Here is a 26,591-nt window from a genome sequence, read left to right as displayed (position 1 = left end):
GGGTGTAACACCCTCTCTCAGAGGAAGTCCTTTGTTCTGCCATCCTGGGCCAGGCCTGGCTGGACCCCAGGAGGGCAGAAGCCTGTCTGAGGGGTTGGCAGCAGCAGCAGCTGCAGTGAAACCCTGGGAAAGGCAGTTTCGCAGTACCCAGGTCTGAGCTACAGACCTGTGGGATCATGGGATTGTGGCAACTATACCAGGATGGTATAGAGGGGGCAATTCCATGATCATAGACATGTTACATGGCCATATTCGGAGTTACCATTGTGAAGCTACATATAGGTAGTGACCTATATGTAGTGCACGCGTGTAATGGTGTCCCCACACTCACAAAGTCCGGGGAATTGGCCCTGAACAATGTGGGGGCACCTTGGCTAGTGCCAGGGTGCCCTCACACTAAGTTACTTAGCACCCAACCTTTACCAGGTAAAGGTTAGACATATAGGTGACTTATAAGTTACTTAAGTGCAGTGTAAAATGGCTGTGAAATAACGTGGACGTTATTTCACTCAGGCTGCAGTGGCAGGCCTGTGTAAGAATTGTCAGAGCTCCCTATGGGTGGCAAAAGAAATGCTGCAGCCCATAGGGATCTCCTGGAACCCCTGTACCCTGGGTACCTCAGTACCATATATTAGGGAATTATAAGGGTGTTCCAGTAAGCCAATGTAAATTAGTAAAATTGGTCACTAGCCTGTTAGTGACAATTTGAAAGAAATGAGAGAGCATAACCACTGAGGTTCAGGTTAGCAGAGCCTCAGTGAGACAGTTAGTCATAACACAGGTAACACATTCAGGCACACTTATGAGCACTGGGGCCCTGACTAGCAGGGTCCCAGTGACACATACAACTAAAACAACATATATACAGTGAAAAATGGGGGTAACATGCCAGGCAAGATGGTACTTTCCTACAGCATGTCAAAGGCCAAGGAGACCCGTCACAAGAGAGGACACATGGATCCCCCTCCACCACCAAAGATTGCCAAGGATCCCACCCCACCATCAAAGAAAGGGAAGGTTCCCACTCTATCACCTAAGAAAGGGAAGGTTTCCACTCCACCACCAAAGAAAGGGAGGGTTCGCCCTCCACCACCAAAGAAAGGGAAGGTTCCCACTCCACCACCAAAGAGAGGCAAGAGGCCCCCTTCACCAGCAGAGGGCAAGGAGCCCTCACCTCTAGCAGAGGCACAGCATCCCTCTTCTCCAGCAGAGGTACAGCAGCCCTCACCTCCAGCAGAGGGCATGTAGGCCACCCTCTAAGGACTGTTGTAAAAGGAGCACCCTCCAGAACCAGTGGGTGTGTTCCCCGCTTCCACACTTCAGAGACTGTGGCCTTACACTTCCCACCAGAGACAATTGGGCAAGGAGTCCCCTCCAGAACCAGTGGGCATGTTCCCCACTTCAGAGGCTGTGGCCATGCACTCCCCACCAGAGACAATTGGATAAGGAGCCCCCTCCAGAACTAGTGGGCATGTTTTCCACTTCAGCTGAGGTGCCCACCACCCGCCTTCCCCTGAGGTGCCTGTCCATTTCCACCATGGTGCCCCTGCACAGTGGATTCCAGATTCTGTCAGGAGTCAAGTTGGGCCTTGGACTGTGCCCTGTGGCAATGTGGCCCTTTCGTACTTTAGACTGGTCACTGGCTCATTCTGGACATTGACGCCTGCATTTGCTTTCAAATAGACAATATGGTGGCTGTTGGCATCAAATTACAGTGTTCGTTAATTCTTAACATGGACCTTGTTTTATTTTAACATGGGTCCTGTTACATTGGTTTTACTCTGTAGCTGGTTGTGTGTATGGTTTATGTGTGAACGGTGTGTGTTGTGTGTGTGTGTGTGTGTGTGTCACTCTCCTTTTCATCCCTCCCTCCCTCCCTTGTGTGCTTGGTGGCTGTACTCATCGTCGTCAATGGTTTTCCAGGAGGGCATAGAAGACAATCGGGAATACTTGAAGTTCCGGTTCCATGACGGTGGTGGTCTCCTCTGTGTCCCTGAAGGTGAGTCTTTTGTTTTCTGTAATGTGTTTCCGCCAGGCTTTTGATGGCGTTGGTACTGTCCCGAAAATCCTGGTGGTTTGTTATGTCATAATAAGGTGGGTGGTAACTTGGCTTCCACCTGGCTGTTGATGGCTACTGCCTTGGTCAGTGGTGTTAACGCCCTGGCGGTTGGTGTGGTACATTGGCTATCTATGGGAGATATCACCACCATGGTCATAATTTGGCAGTATTTACCACCAGCCTGTTGGCAGTATTTCTACCACTTTAACACTCACCGCCAATGTCATAACCAGTTTGCACCATCTCAGGTGTGATAGAAGCCTCTTGGCTTAGAGGAGTCTTTTCTGCCAAATTGATTGCTCTTACTAGAGCATGCTGTATTTCTGATCAGTTCAAATGGACCATACTCAATTATAGTCAATAAGGGTTTGGTGTTGTTCATGACTTTGGACAGTTGTGGTCCCAGAGAGGTTTCAGAACCTTGTCTGGATCACTTATCCGAAAAGGTGACAAAGTTAATCAATTGCGGAAGGCATTACAGTTACTTGTGAAAATTGCCGTCGTAAAATGTGCAGCTCACCAGAAATCAAATTATTACATTTCCTTGGGAAATAGCTAAGCTGACGAAGTTGCAAGGTCAAAATTTCTATATGACAGCCATTGATACTTGGGAAGAAGTCAAAAGGTTACAGGATGAAGTGACAGAAGAAGATAGGCAGGGCTGAACTAGAGCAGGTTGTGTCCAGAGGAATAATGATGATGCTTGGGTTTCAAGTGTTGCTAAATAGCTTATCGTACCCGATGGCTAGATATTACCAATGACAGGCTCACATTGGTGGAGACACAATGATTAGAACATTCAGACAAACATGGCACAACCCCTAGATTGGTTGCAGAGGCAGTATGTCACAGATGTGTAATGTGTCAGAAGATGAATGTAGGTAAGCGCACAGTTGTTACACTGAGTCACATAGGCAGATCAGGAGGACCATTCAACTGAATGTAGCTATATTGCAATGAATTGCCAGTGGGCAATGGGCTGAGATATGTGTTTGTGGTAGTGTGTGTTTTCTCCCATTGGGTCTATCCATCTAGAAGAAATGATAGCCTCACAGTTCTCTGGAATCAAACCAGGGAACTCATTTTAACAGTGAGATCCTTAAATTGTTGTGTGCAGTATTAGAAGTTAAACAAAGATTACATTGCAGTTAATGACCAGAAGCCCCAGGTCTGGTATAGCAGATAAAAGGAACACTGAAGTCTTGACTGGCAAAAGTATGTGCATCTACAACAATGAAACAGCCAGATGCATTGCTTCTTGTGATAATGAGCATGTGCAGCATACCCGACATACCGACAGGCTTGTCGCCTCACAAGATCATTATGGGGTAGCCATGAGATTGCCAGCGGTGCCTGCGATCGCTTTTGTGAACATTACAGATTACTTGGCTCTGGATTATTGCAAAGGACTAGCTGATGTGGTGTGTTATTTTTTCTCACCAAGTTGGAGAAGCAACTTCGCAAAGGCAACAAGAACTTTGTCATGACCTGACCCCTGGCACTTGGGTGCTGGTGAAGAAGTATGTAAGAAAGACATGCTTGGAGCCACATTGAAAAGGCCCATGCAAGATTGTTTCTGGTTACAACAACAGCTGTGAAGTGTGCTGGTCCTCCAAAGAGGATCTATGGAAGCCACACACACAAGGTTCCAAGCTCTCTTGATGAAAGAGCACCTGTTCCAGAAGTTTACAGTGACAGAAAGGGTCCAGGTTAGTCAAGCTGTGGGGACAGGACAAGTGGCTAATGCAGACCATGCACTGTCTGGTGAAAATCTAAGTGCATCAACTGCAGCTGAAGGTACAGAAGTGTTAAGACAGAGTCAGGCTACTTCTGGTAGCTCAAATAATGTTGAAATACCAGTAGTGCAAGAGAAAGGAGTTGTTACTGGAGACCAAAGGCCAGAGGAAAGCCCAAATTCAGCGATAAAAGTATCTCCTACTATTGACGAACTGACTGAAGAATCAGAGCAAAGTGACAGAGAAAAAGAAGGTTGTGTGACAAGGAGAAAATTGATGACTGGCAGATGGAGTTTGTTGCCTTTTGAGTTAACAATTCAAGTCCAGCTGAACATTTAGGAACTTGAGATTGCCTTGGAACTGAACTTTGAAATCACATTGCTGCTTGATGAGCAGAGACACTACTTGCTGGAAGTACTAATCGATGACTACCAGATGGTGTATTATTAGACACACTTGGGCCCAGATTTAAGAGGACCTAGTGCCTCCTGGTGCCACATTAGCATCATTTTGTTTACGGTAATGTGGCTCAACTAGGCCAAAATCACTGCACCAGATTTGCAAAGTTACACCACTTTCTAACCCCTTGCACCACATTATGCCTGTGCCAGGCATAATGTTTGCAAGGAAGACATTTCACAGTTATGGGGACCAAAAAAATGGCGCAAAGAAATCTAAAAGATTACTTTGTGCCATTTTTTGTGGCACTTTTAATGCCTGCACAGAGCAGGTATTAAAAGGAGGCATGACATTATTTATAATGGACCTCAATGTGCTTTGCAGGATTAGCGTTAAAAATGTTTACGCTAAACCTGCAAGGCACCAAACTAGCGCCAAAAATGTTGACGCTAGTTCCCTTACTACCTCCATGTTGCGCTGTATCTTTAATACGGCGCTCACATGATGGCATTAGGGGGGCACTAGGAGGCGCAAGAATAGTGGTGCTGCATTGGATGCAGCGCCACTTTTCTCAAATCTGCCTCTTTAACTTTTAGCTGGAACTTTTGAATTTTTGTAAATAAGAGAGATTCTTGATGAACTTCTGAATTTATGAATTTTTGTTTTGAAAGACTGTTTTTTAATTTGCTTTGCTCTAACAAAAAAAAGACTGAAAGAGATTGTGAAATATGTGAAACCCACTTCTGCATTCTTGATTTTTGAGTTTTTCTTTTTACATTTGATGTATATTGTGATCTGAATTTAGATAAGCCATTAATTCTGATCAAAGTAAAAAGAGTAAATGTAAGTATGTGAGCGTAGGTTTAGCAGTAGCATGTGTGATTGTGATCATCTTGATGAGTATTGGATTGAGTTTGCATGTTAAGAATAAGAGAGATAACACTTCAGTCACAAATGCCACGGGTTTAGAAAGTTCCCTCACGAATCAATGTCCCCTTTATGAGGACAAGAAACTTACATATAGATAGGTCTAAGGGAGATTTGACATCAAATGTTTATTACAAAATATTATGGGGGTCATTACAACCTTGGCGGGCGGCTGAAGCCTCCCGCCAAGGTTGGACCGCTGGACAGCCGCCAATGCAGCCGCACTCCCGCCGCAGCCATTAGGAGATCACTGCTGGGCCGGCGGGCAGAAACCTGTTTTTTGACCGCCGGACCAGCGGGGATCACAGCCGCAACACAGGAGCCGGCTCCAAATGGAGCTGGCGGTGTTGCGGCTGTGCGACGGGTGCAGTTGCACCTGTCGCCCTTTTCACTGTCTGCCCAGCAGACAGTGAAAAGCTGCACGGCCGTGGCAGGGGGCCCCTGCACTGCCCATGCCAGTGGTATGGGCAGTGCAGGGGCCCCCAGGGGCCCAGCGACTCCCCTTTCCGCCAGCCTTTTCATGGCGGTTCAAACCTTCATGAAAAGGCTGGCGGGAAGGGGGACTCGTAAGCTCCTGGGCAGCGCTGCAAGCAGCACTGCCCTGGAGGATTACTCCCGCCGGGACAAAAGTGGCAGAAAACCACTGGTCGTAATACCCTGGATTTCACCACCAGCCTGTTGGTGGTGAAATCCGATGAAACAGCCCTCGCGGTCAAAGACCACCTTGGTTGTAATGAGGGCCTATATGAGGACATTGAAACCATGGAGATGTAGAACTGCTATGTTTGCATGAAAATCCCTTCATCAGTACAGGAAATAATCACTTATCACAGCTTGCCACTAACATATGGAATAGGAGTACTACTGATACTTCTATTCAAACTATGATTTAGTGTTTTCTTTTGTGCCTGTTATCAAGCACCTGAGTAGTACTGCTAAGGCGAAAACATCGCATTGTGGGAGGATTCTTTGAGTGTACCATGACATTTGGAACATCATATGTACACAAGAATAATTTGACCTGCATACTTAGCTCAGTAGAAAAGGAGTTCATTGGAGAAGTCGATGACAGAAGGAGGGCAATGAAAACCAAAATAGGAAAGGGAGTAGTTTTGCAAAGTTTGGAAAAAGATGCAACACATTCAATGCCAGAGAGTCAGGAATTCTTAGCTTTAGATTGGCAACATGTAGGAAAATTTTGTGTATATAGACCGAAGTCAAAGACAGATACACAGTATGTAGAAACCAGTGAATATGGACATTTTTTTGTTTTTAAAAGCACATGGACTTTATGTTAAATAGACAGGATCCCGTAATACCAAATTTTTATTTTATATTTGGGGAAAAAAGCATATTACAAGCTGCCGAAAGGATGGTATGGAACTTGTTACCTGGGAGTACTTTTTCTGAAACTGTATCATGTGGACAGCATTAATGAACCAGTCTGGAATGAGAGATCAAACTCCAGAGTTAAAAGAGGAGCAGGTGTCACAGAGACAGTGGGAGATATATTTGGTGCCATAATTCCATCAGTGGGAGTTATCTTTAATGATCTCAAGATTAGGAAATTGTCAACAATAGTAGATAAGCTATCTACTGACACTGCAAGAACTATGTTATGGTAATGGACATGGAGATGGTTGCTGTGAGATCAATGGCTTTGCAAAATCGTCTTGCGTTAGATATCTTACTCACAAAGGAGGGTAGAGTTTGTAAAATGTTACATGTGTGACACTGTTGTACATACATTACCTGACAATAGTAACTAGATAATAAAGTACATTGTTCACATGACTGACCTGAAAAGAGACCTGAAATGTTTGACAGCCACCTGTGCATGGGAGGCTATTGGAAGTGTTTTTTGAGCCATTTGAAACTGGTTTGGAGATATGGGAAGGGGGATAGTTGGAATTATCTTGAGACCCCTGTTGATTGTAGCTTTGTGTGTTATATGTACATTTGAAATTTACAAACTGTGCAAGAAACTGAACGGAGGAAAGAGCAAAGAATAGGCAGATGAAAGAGGAGATCGAAATGGAGAAAAGGAGAAGCATTTATTATTGTAATCTCAAGAAAATAAAGAAATTCTTAATTGTCTCCTTGAAATAAGAATTTGGCCTTTTTGTGTTGGTGTATTTTGCCATCAAAGAAGGGACTGATAGAGCATAGTTTTTAGCTCTGTCCCTCATGTCACTGAAGTCAGCATACTGTGACAAGTTTATTTTATGAAAGGAAAATGAGAGAAAAACTAACTTAGGTAGCTGCACTGGTATGCATTTTACATGTGCCATTTGCTTGCATTTTTCACAGTTCGACATAGGTGCCTTTCTAATTAAATTAGATGTTAGAATGTTAAAGTTGATGTTAAAATGTGATTTAGATTCTAAACTAACAGCCATTTTTTAGACAAATTTAGATTTCTTGTGTTTTACGAAAGATTAATGACTGTGAAATTATGTGAAAGTGGGGAAAATGCAGCTCTCTGTCATACCTAACGTAATACATTAACAACACATTTCTATTTTAAATAAAATATTTTTCTTAAACTGATGAGATTTTATTAATTATGAATTTATAAGTTGTATATTATGTCTGTTTTACTAATAAATATTATTCAATTGCATTTTATATTCTCTTGTGTTAGCATAACTGAGGCCTACCGTGCTGAATTATTTTCACAATATGATGTCTTCTTTCAGATTCTGTTCCCATGAGAAGCAAAGTCCCATTTGTAAAAAGTATTTTGTTTAACTGAAGGCTAACTGTACCCCTTTAGCCTTGAAAGTTTTGTAATGCAGGAACATGGACTGAAATTATATACAATGTGTTAAAACCAATTGGAGTCACACAGAAAAGGAGATGCTCCCATTACGGATCTGAAAGAATGTCGAACTGTTGCAATCTGACGTCTGGCAATAATTTATGATTGGATGATGCCCCTTTAGCGTAATATAAACTGACACTGGTAACCAATTGGAACATTTCATGTGAATTAAAATATTGTTGGCTGATCATACTTTGTTCACAGGTAGAGCAGCCCTTGTCCCATCTTGGTCAGGGACAGACACTCTCCTGATGTTTGCAGATGTCTTGCTGACCAGATGCTTTGCTGATGAAGATTCCCTGAATGCTGTAACCCTTGGAGAGGTATCTTGCTCTCTGCCATTTACCCATGCTCTTCAAAATCCCCCTTTCAGGTTAGAAACTCAACTACGCTGAGGCTTATTTTATTTTTGGTTAGTGTCCTGTAACCCAAGTATTCTATTTTTCCAAATTAATTTTGTCCTCTTTGTATTTTTATATTTTGTATTTCTCCCCACACATGTGTTTCCCCAATTTGGTTAGCCGTAGGATTGACCTATTCCCAGCCAATGATTGTTGACTTGATTGAATTTGAATTGATTAAATGATTGAGAATTCTGAGCACCACATGATTTCTTACTTGAACACCCTTACCACCGCTGTAACGGGGGAGGGAGATCTTTCTGAGTCCTGGAGAGGGGCTATTGTCCGCATCCAGAAGAAGGGGACAAGAGATAACCTGGGGAATTATAGAGCCATCAGTCTCATAGGTACTACACAAAACATCTTCGCCAGGCATGTTCTCTCCTCGCTCAAGACTTGGATGAGAGACCATTGGATCCTGCTTGATTTCCAGGCAGGATTCTGTGAGAAAATAAACATAATGGACCCTTTGGTTTTCAGTCATCTGTTGGAAATACATCACACTAGGGAAAGATCATTGATCGAAATGGCCCCTCTGCAGGGTCACCCCTAAACGTTTTGGCTTCCTCCTTCTCCTTTTCTGACTTCATTTTTGCTGGCTTTAGGACTCTGGACACTTTACCACTGCTAACCAGCGCTAAAGTGCAGGGCCTCTCTCCTTAAAAACATGGTAACATTGGCTCATACCCAATTGGTATATTTAATTTACCTGTAAGTCCCTAGTAAAGTGCACTCCATGTGCCCAGGGCCTGTAAATTAAATGCTACTAGTGGGCCTGCAGCACTGATGGCGCCGCCCACATACGTAGCCCCTTACCCATGTCTCAGGCCTGCCATTGCAAGGCCTGTGTGTGCAGATGCACTGCCACTTCGACTTGGCATTTAAAAGTACTTGCCAAGCCTTAAACTCCCCTTTTTCTACATATGTCACTCCTAAGGTAGGCCTTAGGTAACCCATAGGGCTGGGTGTTATGTAGGTATCAGGCAGGTCATGTACATGTGTGTTTTAAATATCCTGGTGAGGGAAAACTCCTAAATTTGTTTTCCACTACTGTGAGGCCTGCTCCTTTCATAGGCTAGCATTGGGTCTACCCTCATATACTATTTGAGTGGTAGATTCTGATCAGAAAGGGGTAAACAGGTCATATTTAGTATGGCAAGATTGGTAATAGAAAATCCTACTTATTGGTGAGGTTGGGTTTAATATTATTATTTTAGAAAGTGTGCATTTCTATGCACCTAAAATCCATCTGTACCTCACAGCTGCCTCCAATCCACGTCTAGGCTGGGCTGGTTGACAGCTCCCATGTGCATTTCATCCAGACAACCACAAATACAGGACACTCAGTCACACCTGCACTCATCTGCATACTGGATGGATCTTCCTGGGCTGGAAGGGTGGAGGGCCTGGCACTTACATTGCAAAGGCTAGTGGCCTGCCCTCACACAATGGACTGCCAAACCCCATACTGGGACCCTGACAGACAGAACTGTACTGAAAGGGGAACTTGTGTACTTCCAAACCACTCTTTGAAGTCTCTCCCACTTCACAGGCATTTTGGGGTATATAAACTGTGTCCCTGACCCCAATAAATCAGACACTTCTGGACCTGAACCTGCAACCTGTCAGGAGGAACTGCTTGGCTGCCCAAAGGACTCATCTGGACAGCTTTGCTGGGAAGGACTGCTGCCCTGTTGTTTCCCTGCTGCTCTGCTGCTCTCTGACTTCGTTGAAAAGTGCTCTCCAAGGGCTTGGAATGAGCTTACCTCCTGTTTCCTGAAGTCTCAGGGCCAAAAAGACTTAGGGGGTCATTATGACCCCAGCGGTCGGTGGAAATGTGGTGGTAAGTACCGCCAACAGGCTGGCGGTACATACCACCAAATTATGACATTGGCCAATGTACCACTCCGACCGCCATGGCAGTGACAGCCGCCGGGCTGGAGATATCTATCTCCAGCCCAGAGGCCATCACTGTTCTACCCACGGGATCATGACCCCGCCTACCGCCATGGTTTGCATGGCTTCCTTACAGCCACAAAAACCATGGCGGTAGCCACTATCACTGACAGGGAATTCTTTCCCTGTCACTGATAGGGGTCTCCCCCCTCCCTCTCCAGAGTCCTCCCACCCCCTTGCCTCTCCAATGACCCCCACCCCCTCTACATTCACGCCTCTTCACACATACACACACATACACACAGACATCCACGTATGCATACATCAATTCACACACACATACGCACACACTTACAAACACGCACGCACACACGCATTCACAAAACATAACATACACACACTCACACCTTCATATATGCACACTCGCATCCAATATGCAACACACACCTGCATATACACACATGCAAACATACACACCCACCCACACACACACAGAACCCCCCCACTCCCCTGTCGGAGCACCCACTTACCTGTGTGCAGGGGGTCCTCTGGCAGGAGACAGGACGGGGCGCTGCTGCTAGCAGCAGTGTCCACCAGCAGAACACGGCCAGGCTGTATTATTTCTCATAATACGGCTGCAGCGCCTTACCGCCATCTGACGGCATGGCCACAGACAGATTTCTGCCATCCTTCTGGCGGAAATCTGACTGGTCATATTACGGTGGACGGCTGGTAGCCCCAGTGACGGTCTTTTGGCGGCCATCACCGTGGCGGTAGGCAGTTTTTACTGCCAGTAACATAATGAGGGCCTTAATCTTTCAAGAAAATTCCTTGTGTGACAAATATCGACGCCCAGTCTGCCGTAAATGATGCACAGCTGATTTGGGGTGAGAAAATCGCCACACAGCCGTTCGGGAATGAAGCAGCCTGACTTCCCAAGTGAAGATTGATGCATCGCCTGCGTTGCAACAGGAACTTTGACGCACAGCCCTACCGGATCGATGCACAGCTGAGCCGAAAGGACGCAGCCCGACTTCTTGAGTGAAGAATCGATGCAGCATCTACTGTGCGACAGGAAATTTGACGCATCGCCTATCAGATCGACGCAATGCCTGTGACTTTGTCACGCAAGCCCAGATTTTCACGCATTGCCCCTGGGCATCAAAAGATCTCCGCATCGCAGTTAGGAACCAAGACTGCACGCCGGAAATCAACGCAAAGCTCCTTGGAGCTTGGAAAGAAATAATGCATCGTCTGTGCCGCAACGGAAAATCTGACGCACACCTTATTTTTCCGTGCATCTCCTCCTCTGCGGTCTCCGTGCATGTAATTTTTAGGCAAACCAGGTCCTTTGTGCACAGAAGAGACAACTATTGATTTTTAAGATTTAAGACTCTTTTTAACATTGCAAAAGTAATATTTCAACTTGTGTTTATTGAATCTTTATTGTTTTGACCTTAGTTTAACCAGATAAATATTTTATATTTTTCTTGAACCGGTGTGGTGCATTTTTGTGGTGTTTTCATTGTGTTACTGTAAGATTTATTGCACAAATACTTTACACATTGCCTTCTAAGTTAAGCCTGACTGCTCAGTGCCAAACTAGCAGAGGGTGGGCACAGAATAATTTATATTGCATGTGAATCACCCTTACTAGGATTGTGGTCCCTATTTGGACAAAAGTGAATACCTCTGCCAACTAGAGACCCTATTTCTAACATTGGTGGTCAACAGTGAGAATAGAACTTGTGTTTGTGCAGTGATATACAATAACTATGTGTGCACTACCTATCCACACTTAAAGGTCAATTTGATTTGTCTCTCTTTGCTGCAATTTTCCTGCTTCAAATTTTAATCTAAATCCTATACAACATGTCTCTGGCTGGGTCTCAAGGAGGAGCTGGAGAGTTTGACCTAGCTAAGCTGGAGACATACACTGTCAGCCAGCTGAAAGGGTTCTGCAAGGGGATGGGAGTGCCTACCCAGGGTGCCTCCAGGAACGGGGAGTAACAAAAGTCGCTGAGGGCCTGGGCAGAAGCCTGTTCACAAGAGGATGTTGAGGTGGAGGGGACAGAGGATGGCTCCTCAGAGGATTTGCCACCAGCAGTAGAGGATGACACCCCTTGATTTGTGCCCCCTGAGAAACCAGAGAGCAGTGTCTCCAATCATGGCCTGACCACAGAGGAAAGGAGAGAGGAGAGGGAATTCCAGCTGCAGTTGGCAAGATTGAAAATAGAGGCAGAGGAGAGGAGAGCAGAAAGAGAGGCTGAGAGAGCAGCCAAACAACCTGAGGCTGAAAGGGCTTTGGCTGAAAATAATCTACTTCTGGCTCATGAACTGAGTCTAAAGGAGCCGGACCTCAGGTCTAGGCAGTCTGAGCCTAGCAGTGATGGTGGCAGCATACATACAGGACCTGCTGGAGACAAAAAGGGTTGTATACCCAAAGATGTGGTGCCAAGTTATGTGGTGGGAGATACCATTGACAAATGGTTTGCTGCCTATGAAGTTGCACTAAGGGCTCATGAGGTTTCTGAAGCGCAGTGGGGGATGAGCTTGTGGAAACATATACCAGCAATTGGGAGGGCCACACTTGTCACACTGGAAGAGAAGGACCAGAACATCCGCTCATAAAAGCTATTTTAATTGCCAGGTTTGGCCTTACCCCTGAAAAGTATCACCAGAAATTCAGGGACAGTACCAAACTCTCCACACAAACTTGGGTAGACTTTTTTGATGTTTCTAGTAAGGCACTGAATGAATGGGTGAGGACAGTAAAGTAAATGATTATGTGGGGTTATACAATTTGATCCTGAGAGAGCGTATGCTCAGTATTACAGAGTTGCGGCGTCACCTGATTGACAGTAAGATGACTGATTCCTGGAAGCTTGCTGAGGAGGCGGGCCTCTGGGTTAGCACCAGAGTGTCCAAGAAGGTACCTGGGAGTGACCCCAAGAAGGGTGGTTCCGGGTTCCCCCAACAGATTGAGGGTAGGTTTAAGATGACCCAGAGAAGTCCAGGAGTAAGAGGGGAGAAAAGGGTTCCCATGCCTCATCTGAGAAACAGGGTGGTGGTTCTGGCAGGGGGTGGCACAGGGCATCCCATTCCCAACCCCGCTGCTTTGAGTGCTCCCAGCTAGGACACAAGCGGGGGGAGTATGTCTGTCCAAAGAAGCTACCCACTTGTGGGACCTCCACAGGGGTGGCCAATGTGGCCTTAGGGGGAAGTGGTCCCCGGGGGCAGGTCATACACCATGCCCTAATTCCCCTCAGTTGGGAGATAGACTCAGAGGTTAAGCTGGTGATCGCTGAGGGTGGCAGTCGTCACTTCCACCAGGTGGGAGTGAATGGAGCCCCAGTCACTGCTCTGAGGGACACAGGGGCTAGTCATACCATGATGATGGAGAAACTAGTTTCCCCAGAGCAGTACACTGGCCAGGTGTGTAGGGTGACTCCAGCCCATGAGGAGGATTTATTCCGCCCTATGACCCTGGTATCCCTGGAGTGGGGTGGGGAGGTGACCCAGAGAAGAGTCATAGTTAGTCCTCAGATGCACATTGACTGCATTCTGGGGAATGAGTTGCCCCTGTTGGCAGGAAAGCTCAAAGGGGTGACCCGTAAGGGTGCCCTGACAGTTCAGTGGTCTGTCAGTACCACTCCCCAGAGGATGGTACAGGAGCCCAGATGTAGGGGCAAGGTGAGAGAGTATTCACCCCTGACCACTGTTCAGCCTTAGGGTACAGACCCTGGGTTGATTGACCAGTGTCAGAATACCATCCCTGACCTGGTGAGAGGTAGCTGGAGAATGGGTGCAAGACTCCTGAGGCTACTGCCCCCCATTCTGAGATGCCTCAGGAGCCCATGGGGAACTCCCTGCCGGCCCCAAGGCTGGAGGAGAAGCTTTCCCAGTGGACCCACTCAGTGCCTCCACTTAGCAGTGGATGGCCTGGGCCCTGGCTCTTGACACTGACAGCTGTCAGTGGCCTCTTTTGGCTGCTGTCCTTGTGGACAGAGTTTTCCCTCGGTTGGGAACAGAAGTCAGGCCAAAGGAGTGGGACAAGCCACATCACGATGTTGGCCATGATGCTACTGTCTGCATACTGGGATGCATTTGTGAGCAAATTAAAGTTAGAAGCGTCACAGATGGAGTCCACAGATGAGGAGAAGGGTTCCCCATGGGTCAGTGCAGTGGCCCCAGAGAGTATAGACAGTGGAGCCTCACTGAGTTCAGAAAGGCATGGAATTGGAAAGTGCCCCTGCAGTAGTGGGTCATAGTCCACGTTCTATTGCCTTAAGCAGGGAAGTCCACTAAAGTATTGATTAGCCTCCTCTGGCTTTAGGCTGGAAGGGGGATATTTTGGAAGGGTCAACCCCAAACTTTTTGGCTTCCTCTTTCTCTTTTTCTGACCTAATTTTTGATGGCTTTAGGACTCTGGACACTTTACCACTGCTAACCAGCGCTAAAGTGCAGGGCCTCTCTCCCTAAAAACATGGTGACATTGGCTCATACCCAAATGGTATATTTAATTTACCTGTAAGTCCCTAGTAAAGTGCACTACATGTGCCCAGGGCCTGTAAATTAAATGCTACTAGTGGGCCTGCAGCACTGATGGCGCCACCCACATACATAGCCCCTTACCCATGTCTCAGGCCTGCCATTGCAAGGCCTGTGTGTGCAGATGCACTGCCACTTCGACTTGGCATTTAAAAGTACTTGCCAAACCTTAAACTCCCCTTTTTCTACATATATGTCACCCCTAGGTTAGGTCCTATGTAACCCATAGGGCTGGGTGATATGTAGCTAAAAGGCAGGACATGTACATGTGTGTTTTATATGTCCTGGTAGGGGAAAACTCCTAAATTTGTTTTCCACTACTGTACGGCCTGCTCCTTTTATAGGCTAGCATTGGGTCTACCCTCATATGCTGTTTGAGTGGTAGATTCTGATCAGAAAGGGGTAAACAGGTCATATTTAGTATGGCCTGAATGGTAATAGAAAATCCTACTTATTGGTGAGGTTGGATTTAATATTCCTATTTTAGAAATGCCACTTTTAGAAAGTGAGCATTTCTCTGCACCTAAAATCCTTCTGTGCCTTACAGCCTGTCTCCAATCCACATCTGGGCTAGGTTGGTTGACAGCTCCCTTGTGCATTTCACCCAGACAACCACAAACACATGACACTCAGTCACACCTCCACTCATCTGCATTCTGAATGGGTCTTCCTGGGCTGGAAGGGTGGAGGGCCTGACACTTACATTCCAAAGGCTAGTGGCCTGCCCTCAGACAATGGACTGCCAAACACCCTTCTGGAACCCTGGCAGACAGAACTGTACTGAAAGGGGAACTTGTGCACATCAAAACCACTCTTTGAAGTCTCCCCCACCTCAAAGGCATTTTGGGGTGTATAAACTGGGTCCCTGACCCCACCAAATCAGACACTTCTGGACCTGAACCTGCAACCTGTCAGGAGGAACTGTCGGCTGCCCAAAGGATTCATCTGGACTGCTTTGCTGTGAAGGACTGCTGTTCTGCTGTTGCCGTGCTGCCCTCTGACTTTGCTGAGAAGTACTCTCCAAAGGCTTGGATTGAGCTTGCCTTCTGTTTCCTGAAGTCTCAGGGCCAAAAAGACTTAGGACCTGATTACGACCTTGGCGGATGGGATACTCCATCACGAACATGTTGGATATTCCATCCGTCATATTACAAGTTCCATTACATCTTATGGAACTTGTGAAACGGCAGGCAGGATATCCGTCAAGTTTGTGACAAAGTATCCCATGGGCCAAGGTTGTAATCAGGCCCTTAATCTCTTCAAGGAAATTCCTTGTGTGCCGAAAATCGACGCACAGCCTGCTGGAAATGATGCACAGCCTGCCTTGTGACGAGAAAATCACTGCACAGCCAAACCGAAATGATGCAGCATGACTTCCTGAGTGCTGATTGACGCAGCACCTGCCATGCGACAGAAAAATTGGCGCAAAAATTGGCGGATTGATGCAGCATCTGTGACTTTGTCCTGCAAGCCCAGGATTGCCATGCATTGTCCCTGGGTGTCAAAAGATCCCTGCAACGCAGTGAGGAACCAAAACTGCACATCTGAAATCAACGCAAAGCCCCTAGCAGCGTGGAATGAAAGGAAACATTGTCTGTGCCAAGTCTGACAATCTGACGCACACCTTATTTTTCCATGCATCTCCTCCTCTGCGGTCTCTGAGCATGTAATTTTGACACAAACTAGGTACTTTGTGCACACAACAGACAACTGTTGATTTTTAAGGTTTAAGACTCTTCTTAACATTGAAAAAGCATTTGTGCTCATTGAATCTTTATCGCTTTGACCTTAATGTAACCAGATAAATGTCTTATATTTTTCTAAAACTGTGTGGTGTGTTTTTGTGGTGTGTTCACTGTGTTACTGTATGATTTATTGCACAAATACTTAACACATTGCCTTCTAAGTTAAGCCTGACTGCTCAGTGCCAAGCTACCAGAGGGTGGGCACAGGATAATTTGGATTGTGTGTGATTTACCCTGACTAGGATTGTGTTCCCTATTTGGACAAAGGTGAATACCTCTGCCAACTAGAGTCAACATTTATAAATATCACCTTTTTGTGTCCTTTATGGATTTGAAGGCCACATTTGACTTAGTCCGTAGGAAACACCTGTGGAAAATAATTAGACAGCATGCTATCACTGAAGATATTTTACATATCCTAATTTAACTGCATACAGATACTTATGCCCAAGTCAGGTGGAACAGTCAAGGGGATCTTACTAATAGTATTCCCATCACATGTGGGGCCAGACATGAGTGTGTACCAGCCCCCACCTTGTTATATAAAAGGACTGGTGGAGTGCATGAACAGTTGCCAACATGGTGCAAAAAATGAGTAAAAATCAACACTCTAGTGTTGCGGTTTGCTGATGACGCCTTATTCTTGTCATGCACCCCTATGGGCCTACAAATTTTGCTGGGGAAGAGCCACACATTTTGTCAGACTAAAGGGTTGGAATTAGTGCTGCAAAAAAAGGTTCATGACATTAAACACCCATCGCTCATTTAAAAATAAAATTGAGGTGGATGGATTTAGCAGGTCAAGAGTTTTGGCTATATAGGTGTTAAACTTTCTGACAAACTATCTTGGAACCCCCAACTTAAAAAGAGTAATTCATTGTTGCAGCAAAGATCCACAACTATTTAGAAAAAATGTAGACACATTTCTCGGAGGGCAATATTACCTGTCCTTGAGGTTTAGGCAGAACTCTGGGGATGTATTGATATCAGACAGTTAACATGAATGGAAATCTCTATGATGTATGAGATGATCCAGAATTTCTAAGAAGAAATTTGGGCACTCAGATTACGCGCCTTTGTTGGGACCATATCCATTTGGAAATGTGCCACAGGGTATGATTGATAAATTCTTATCACATAAGTGTATGCCAAAATTGAAACATTTTTGGATGGGATTACTCCCCACGCAGCTAGAACTTTGTACATCCATTTCAGAATCAAGTTTCTATCCCTAAACACTGTGGCTGTTAAATGGAATGGGAGAGAAGGTGATATAGGGGAATGTCAATTTTGCCCAGTGGTTAGGGAGACAGAGGCTCACTTTTCATTCTTCTGCTCAAAGTACACTCTCTCACATTCGAAGTTAAGTATCTTGACTGTTGACACTTGGGCATTGTGCTGAGGCGCTGAGTATGCTTAGATTAGATACAAATGAACCAATAGTCTTTGCACTATCAAGGTTCTTAAATTGCGCATGGTTTATAGGACCAGAATCCTCAACTAGAAAGCTTATTACCTGCCCAAAGTTACCCATAGAGTCCGAGGTGCTATCAGATTGATGCCCTAGACTGGCTGATTTGACATTCTTTTGTCTAGACATTCTCAAGTAGGTCACATGTAATTTTACATTGATTGTTTTAACCAAGTGGGATTTGCAGAGATAAGCATCATTCAATTTCACACTTCAGGATGAAGCATGTGTCATTTTAATATGTCTTTCATGTTTATTGCTATATACTAGCCATTTCCATTATGAATCGAACATTATCTCAGTTTGTTCCTTTTTAAATTATGACTATAGTAATTAAGGGCCATATGTACGAACACATTTTCCCATAGACACAGAATGGGTAAAACCCTTTGATACATCTGGCCCTATATTCCTTAATGTTCAAGTTGTCTAAGTGAGGTTTCTGGCTTCCACAGGTTAATCGGGGTATGTTTTGGGAGCTTGATATTCATCAAAAGCTTTTTGCCCTGTATTTAATTATTCTGGTGTTGAGATTTTAGCTGTTGTTTTAATGTGATTATGTCTTATTTGTGTTTTAATTTACTTTTATGGTTATAATTATGTCACCAAAATAAAGTTATTACCGCTACCTGAGCCACTTACATATTACTAACAAACAACTGAAGCTACTAAGGGCCAGATGCAGGAAAATTGCAAATTGCGACTTGCAATTTGCGAGTCCTTCCGACTCGCAAATTGCAAGTCGCAATTTGCAATGCAGAACGGTGTCTCAAACACCGTCTGCGACTCGCTATGGGGTCGCAATGACCCACCTCATTAATATTCATTGAGGTGGGTCGCAAATTGCGGCCCCATATTGAGTCTAGGCACTCGCAAACATGAAGGCCTGTTGTAGTCAGCAGACCTCCATGTTCGTGACTGCTTGTAAATAAAGCCGTTTTTTTTTTTTAAGTGTTGCCCGTTTTCCTTAAAGGAAAACGAGCTGCACTTAAAAAAAAAAAACGAAACCTTTAGTTTCGGTATTTTTTCAGACCCCTTCCAATTTGCGAGTGGGTTACCATCCACTTGAAGTGGATGGTAACTGCGACACCATTTGCGACCGCATATGCGGTCGCAAATGGTATTGCATACCACTCCGAATCGCAAATAGGAAGGGAACACCCCTTCCTATTTGCGTTTCTGAAATGCATATTGCGAGTCGGTCCCGACTCGCAATATGCATTTCTGCATGGCAAAGAGGCATTTGCGCCTCGCAAACGGCGATTTTCGCAGTTTGCGACGCGCAAATCCTTTGCTACATCTGGCCCTAAGAGTCTTAAACTAATAAAACACAAATTACAGCGGAAAAATCAGTTACCACATTCAATTTTACAGACGTTCACTAGCAGATTCAACAAGCATTGGTAAAGCCAATAGATTTCGCCTTTGTCTTTTTTTCTAAGTAACTGGCTTACAAATATTAGAGAAATTGTATAACAATGTATGTTTTATTATATTAAAAACAAACACTATTGTAACATTTTTCTAATATTTGTAAGCCAGATGCATAGAAAAAAAGACATAGGTGAAACGTATTGGCATGCGTGTAAGAAGAGAGAAGACAGAAGATGGCAGAAGACGGGAGAAGACAGAAGACGGCAGAAGATGGAAGAAGACAGAAGACGGCTGAAGACCGAATGCAGCAGAAGATTGAAGGTGAAAGAAGACAGAAGATGGAAGAAGACAGAAGACGGAAGGAGACGGAATGCGTGAGAAGACAGAAGACAGAAGAAGAGAGAAGACGGTAGAAGAGAGAAGACAGCAGAAGACAGAAAGTGTGAGAAGACAGAAGACGTGAGAAGAGTGCAGATATGAGAAGACAGAAGATGCCATGTGGCAAAGAAGACAGTAAAGACATAAGACGGTATGCAGAAAGGAAAAAGAAGATGTGAGAAGACAGAAGATGGCATGCGGTAAAGAAGACAGTAAACACATAAGACGGTATTTAGAAAGAAAAAAGAAGAAGGACAGCAATGAAGAAAGAGGCCCGAGAAGAAGGCATCGAAGAAAGAAGAAGTCAGTGAAGTAAGAAGACGGAATGCTGGAAGAAAAGAGAAGACAGCAATTGAGAAAGAAGACAGAGAAGACAGCAATTGAGAAAGAGGACTTTAGAGAAGAAAGAAAAAGCATGCAAGAAGAAAAAAGAAGTACCGTCAGCATTGCAGCCACTGGGAAGGACACCAGCCAGTGTCCAATGCGAAGTGACTGGAAGGAGTATTAGGTCCATAGGCAATTTGACAGCAAGATTGGCGAAAAAGATGAAGACACTATAGGACGTGACGTGAAGATGACGTGCTGGCCATCCGAAACAGGTAAATCAGAGCAACATTGAAGTAAGCCGCTGGTAAGTTCAGGTAAGTAAGGGGCTGGTTCAAGCCCCTTTTAAGTTTTTTTTACTAACAAAAGATTTCGCAAGCATGTGCGCAAGCAGGCAAAATCTAAAAATGTAACGTTGGCACACAATACCTGGGTTGAACATCATTTAGACAGAATTTGGTTTCCAATTTACCTCTCTTAATTGTCTCTGTGCATCTCATGTTTCGGAGTCAGTACTGCTATTTGGAAACATTGAGCAGCTGAACATAATTTAGCTAGCCTGTACACATGTACAGTAACAGGTCCCAATTCCCCGGTAGTGCCTATGAAATCGTGTATATGGCCTGAAGACCTTGGAGACCAAAACAATGGCATACATAAGGTTAGCTTCCATCATGATAGATATATAGTCAACTTCACCCTATTCCAGCCCACAAAAAGTATTTATGAATCACCACGAGCCCAGCAAGGGTCAGGGCACTAGCGGTGTATCGTAGAAGTTCAAAGCCTAGTAATGACCCCATATGAAAGCTCCCAGTCCTAGCTGAGGCAGGAAAAAACATAAGAGGAAGCAGGTAAGGTGACCCTTTAATGGTGCCTAGTAAGATTTAGGGTTCTTACGTTCTCATCACAACATTCTAGATTGAAGGTTTTACACTGTCTTAGGAGTAGTATATACTCCGTTTTTATATTTTAAAATGATAGGATAGGCCCTTTTTATGAACTGTAAATTCATTTACTCTTGGGGATTTCCGCACAACCATGGCAGACAAATATGCAGTCGTAAATTCCACTCAAGAAGTTGGAGAGGGAGGGTATTGCAAGTCATGGTTTGCCTTGTAATTTGGAAATGTCCACAAACGTGTTTGTGAGCATTGCCAAACTCAGATACAAGCGTTTCCCACCTTGGAAATGATCATAAAATTACTCCAGCCAAGGGCTTTAGTAACTTCCTTTCCAAGATGGAATGCGGAACAAGTCATCCCACGTTTATTGGGGGTGTAGAGGAAGGGCTTTCTGCAAGGGTAAAAACATTTTCACCTGGGGAAAGAAAATGTGTTTGCACTGGGGGTCTGTTTCTCTTGTATACAATTTTACACTCTCAAATTCTGCATAGTGGAAAAGGGGGCCCTTGTAAATTGTCACTTAACATTTGTGGTGGCATGCCTGGGAAGCTGCACCTTGCACAGCCTTTTCAGGCTTATTTCTGTGAACATTTACAAATATGAAAAAAAGTAAAAATACGTTCAGAGGGAAATATAAACTTTTCTTTTGCGTGTTTTTCATGACCAAGGGCCTTGTTTAAATTCTGAATGACTGTGCTCTGTCCTCAAGGAGGTGGGGGACATTACCTCCGCAACTCTGAGGTACTCATTTGAGCAAGAGCTAGAAATGACTGCGGGCCCCATTGTCTCGGTAGGTTTAAAGAACCACTGTCTCATTTCCCTTCAAGGTAAAAAAAAATCTGGTGTATGGTTTCTGCTGGTTTTGAAGGCTGTGCACCAAACTTTTAACATTTTTTGTTTTTCAAATTGGAATGTTATTTTTAAAGACTAATGACCTCCCACGCCCTGGGAGTTTTCCCCAAGGTTGTGGGAGGGGTCATTATTTTTTTCTGTCCCTTACCACCAGGTTTGTCCCGGTGGTGGTGGTGGTGGTGGTGGTAGAAGACAGAAAAAATGACATCACACCATCTACCCTAAGTAGGCAGAATGCTATAATGCCCTTCCTCCTATTGCCCCCACTCCTTTGGGCTGTCAGCAGAAGTTTAGGTTGATTGTGATTACTGGGTATTCGCTGACGGAAAGCTTATAGTGCATACATTTCTAAAGGAGGCAGGGTGACCGAGAGTTTAGCAGAAAGGGTACTGTATTGCGTTTGTGATGGAGCACCATGTGTGCCTATCAGGCCCTAAGCACCCCGTAAGTGGAGAGGCCTAAAGCTTTTACCTGCTACCTGAAGCCGGAAGCCGAAATTGGAGAATGACAAGCTAGCCTACTTTTATGATTTCACTGCAGACCGGTTTTTCCCATCAAGCTGTAATTCATGTGTCTTTATCTCATCTTTTCCATGTCTGCTTTCTCCCTTTGTCACCATGTTTTTAACTTTTCTGTTGCTCCTTCTTTCGCTCTTTACTCTCACTCTGGGCTAAAGTCTGCTAATGAAATGTGATTCTCCAAAAAAGGGTGTAGTGTTCCCGGCCTGTATCCACCGGCACAAATTAAGCACTGGAGATAACTCATGCATAATAACTGATGAGGAAGACTGGTGAGCATGTAATGGAGACTACCGGAAAGCAGACTAAGCGTGATACAGTCTGCCCATGTGAGTGGGAATTGGCCTTGGAGACCAATTAAACGTAAAAAGCCAAAGTTAAAATGCGTGCGTTTGTGAAAAACTGTTTCTGTATGCAATTTCACACTGGGAAGTAAGAGGGGAGTGAGGGGGTTGCTTTGAGGCAGCTATTACTTTGGAATTGCAAAGTGGGTAAGCTATAAATAATGTACAATTGCTCGCTGCAGTTGAGGCATGAATCCACAGTGGCTACCCAGGAAGTAGAAGAAAAGGATAAATAATGTACTATCTCCTGCCGTTGCAGGCATCCTGGGACTGTTTAAAGCAATGTTTCTGGTTTTTGCATAGCAGTGAGCAAAGGTTCCGGGTGTCCTGATTAGAAAACACATCTGACAAATAGACAGAAATTAGTGGTCCTTCTTATCAAATTGTGTGAACAAAAATAGCATACTGTTTAAAGGGCAGAGGGTCACAGAGCATCCAGCTGACACTTTCTGAGGGGAGAGAGCAACCTGTCGATGCGAACTGACTGTGATCACATTTACTACGAATGTCTTTTTATGCTGCGGGGTCAGTCAGAGGTCACCCTGTACAGTTAAGTGGCGCCAATGCCTACGAGCAGAGTCAGATAAAAATCCTTTGTTTTGCTCACCGTTATATAATTTCTGACTGAACAGAGTTGTAGTGTACTATTTCAGAGTGCTAACTCAGTGGGGAAAATGCTCACTGATCAGCGCTGCCCATCCAAGCTGTGTGGTATACATACAATGTGAAAACTGGATTCCTTCAGAGATAGAAAATTAGTGCTGGTGGTCATTTTCTGTGTATTTAATATGTGTATATACATGCAATGTTATGACGAAGAAGCACAGTTTAATGTGCCAATTGCTATGACCTTTTCTAGTTATTTTTATTTTTTTTATTTTTCTTTCTTTTGTCATACTTATATAAAATTAAAATGTGTTCTATTCCTCATAGAGTTTTAATATGGAGAGATGAGTGGTCTCTGCAAACAAGGATCGCAACCTGCAATAACATCATCAGAGACTGTTCATGTTAGCTTGGTTGTAAAAATCGCCGCGCATATCTGTAAAAACCTCTGCAGGAGTGCAAAATGTTTTTAAAATCCAAGGGGCATATTTATACTCTGTTTTGCGCCGGATTTGCCGATTTCTTTTTTATGCAAATCCAGCGCAAACTTAACTCCATATTTATATTTTGACACTAGACATGTCTAGCGCCAAAATATTGAAGTTAAAGTCATTTGTTGTCTGCTGAAAACTACCTTGCGTCAATGAGATGCAGGGTAGGCATTCCCGGGCAAAAAATGACTCAAAGGTCCTTGCGCCTTATTTATCCTCCCGTGCAAAAATCACACATGGGAGGAGGAGGGCCTTAAATAATGGCGCTAAGCCTGCTTAGCACCATTATTTAACGCCTGGGTCAGGGCAGGCGTTAGGGGAACTGTGGGCCTTTTTCCATGGTCACAGACCATGGAAACAGCCCATGGGTGCCCTTCCCTGCCCCCAGGGACACCCCCACCCACCCGCACCCACACCTGGAGGACACCTAAAGATGGGGGGACCCCTCCCAGGTAAGTCCAGGTAGGATTTTTTTTCTTTTTTTGGAAGGTGCCATAGGGGGGCTTAACTTGCGCCCCTCTACAAGGCACTGTGCCCAATGGCAATGCCCAGGGGACTTAAGTCCCCTAGGCATGGTCATTGGGCTGGGGGGGCATGACTTCTGTCTTTTCTTAGACAGGAGTCATGTCCATGGGGGTTGTGCATGGAAATAATGACGCTCATCAGGTTAGAGTCATTTTTGTGCCCCTAACCTGACTAGTGCCATTCTTTCACGCACAACCTCCAGTTGCCCCTACGCCTCCCCCACCCGGTTAGCGTCAATAATTTTAACATTACCTGGGCCTTACTGCCGGCTCACGTCATAGCTTAAATATGAAGCCCGGCTGGCGTCCAGGAATGGCGCTAGCTGGCGGTATTCTTTTTGACGCAAACCTGCGTTAACACTAGTTTGCGTCAAAATATATAAATCAGGGCCTTAGTTGCTAATGAGAGAACTAGAGAGAAAGAGAGGGGGAAGAGAGAGAGAGAGAGAGAGCGAGAGAGAGAGAGAGAGAGAAGGAAGGAAATAAAGAGTGATAGAATGCAGTTAGGGCTGTTAGGGACTTAAAAATCATGGGTTCCTGTTAGACAGGTTATCGCTTACTTGTGGCCCATTCTGTGATGCAAACAGAAACTAGAAATGACATCAGAGAAGTTTTAAACAGATGATAACCTCTCAAAAAAATCACATCATATGTTTCAGAATCCAGATGACAGAAAATTACCATGCACCTTCTAATTACGAGAGATATTGGAAGGTTTATGTCATGACATTGAGAGATGATAACTTGGCTGTGCCATTATGCTTTCCAGAAAGAGAAAATAAAATGCATTCAACAACATATATAATGTGTCTTTAAATTATTCATGTAAGCGAAGAAACAGAAAGTTGTGAACTGAAATGCATTAAGCAGCAACTTAGAATGATCATATGCAATCACATGTATGCAATATTATATCATAAATTAATATTATGATTTTCTAGTTAATCAACATTTTCATAGTTATTCTTCCTTTATATTGTTTAAGTGAAATGCACGCATTATCATGTATTTGAATGTGCATTAAGGGTTATGCTAACTTAGGCTGGAGATCAGGCCTCTGAATCTTCTCTTTGTGAGTAATCTTCACCATGAAAGTTTGATTTTGCTGTGTATTTCTTTGCATGCAGGTGCATCAACTAGCCTCCTTTTAATAAAAAGCTTATTGTTAGTTACACATAAGGAGGTCTGAGGAAACAGGTTCCCAATGACAGGGGCGTTAACAAATAGTTGTGCAGGAGAACTCCCCTCCGGATTCCTAAAGACGAGAACATATGTAAGGTCTTCCCGATGGCTGAACCAAGAAATAAAAGCCTAATTAAAGGATACCATTCACAACTTTGCACGGACTATGGAAAGTTACTGGTGATGACGCCAACTATCTGAAGTTTGAGGGGATAAGAGTGTTTTAGCTAGCTAGACATTCAGGCCCTTCTTGCCCTTTGAATAGAGCAGACCTCTAGAAACTTAGGGGCTGATGTAAGCGCCCCTTGCGCCTCCTTGCACCACATTAGCATAATTTTTTTAGCATAATTAGCTTTCGACTACAAAGCTCCGAACTAGTGTAAAAACGTTTTCCCAACTACAGCCATGGTGTGCAGTATCTTAGATAGGGCGCACACATGGTGGCATTAGGGGGACGCTAAGGGGTGCAAGGAAATTGGCGCTGCACTGGGTGCACCACCACTTTCCTTAAATCAGGCCCTAAGGGAGGTATATACCTTTGTTTCCTTTTTGCTTGGCAGATGTGGCTTTGTGCTACACACATTCCTCGTGCAGGAACTTCTACTGTGGTTTCTGTGGTGCTAACACTTTGTTTACTTTTTGACATTAAAGTTGAATCATTTTCTGATAGCATCTAGGAGTTGTTATATAGGTTAAAGGCAAGAGAATCAAAGTTTGAACTGTGAGGACCAACTGTTATTCCTTATTTTCTGTATTGTTGATACTGACGTCTTGGTTTGTTTGATGCTGGTGCATTTCATTTTTGTTTGACACTAAGGGGGTTATCACTACTTTGGAGGAGGTGTTAATCCGTCCCAAAAGTGACTGTAAAGTGACGGATATACCACCAGCCGTATTACGAGTCCATTATGTCCTATGGAACTCGTAATACGGCTGGTGGTATATCCGTCACATTTGGGACGGATTAACACCTCCTCCAAAGTTGTAATAACCACCTAAGTCTGTACTTCTATAGCATGTTTTTGAGGCTTATTTATAAAAGTTTGGCTTCTATGAATCCTTTGAACTTTCATTTTGCCTTTCA

This window comes from Pleurodeles waltl, chromosome 9 (genome assembly GCF_031143425.1).
Source record: "Pleurodeles waltl isolate 20211129_DDA chromosome 9, aPleWal1.hap1.20221129, whole genome shotgun sequence".
Classification (NCBI taxonomy): domain Eukaryota; kingdom Metazoa; phylum Chordata; class Amphibia; order Caudata; family Salamandridae; genus Pleurodeles; species Pleurodeles waltl.
This window is presented reverse-complemented; position numbering follows the sequence as displayed.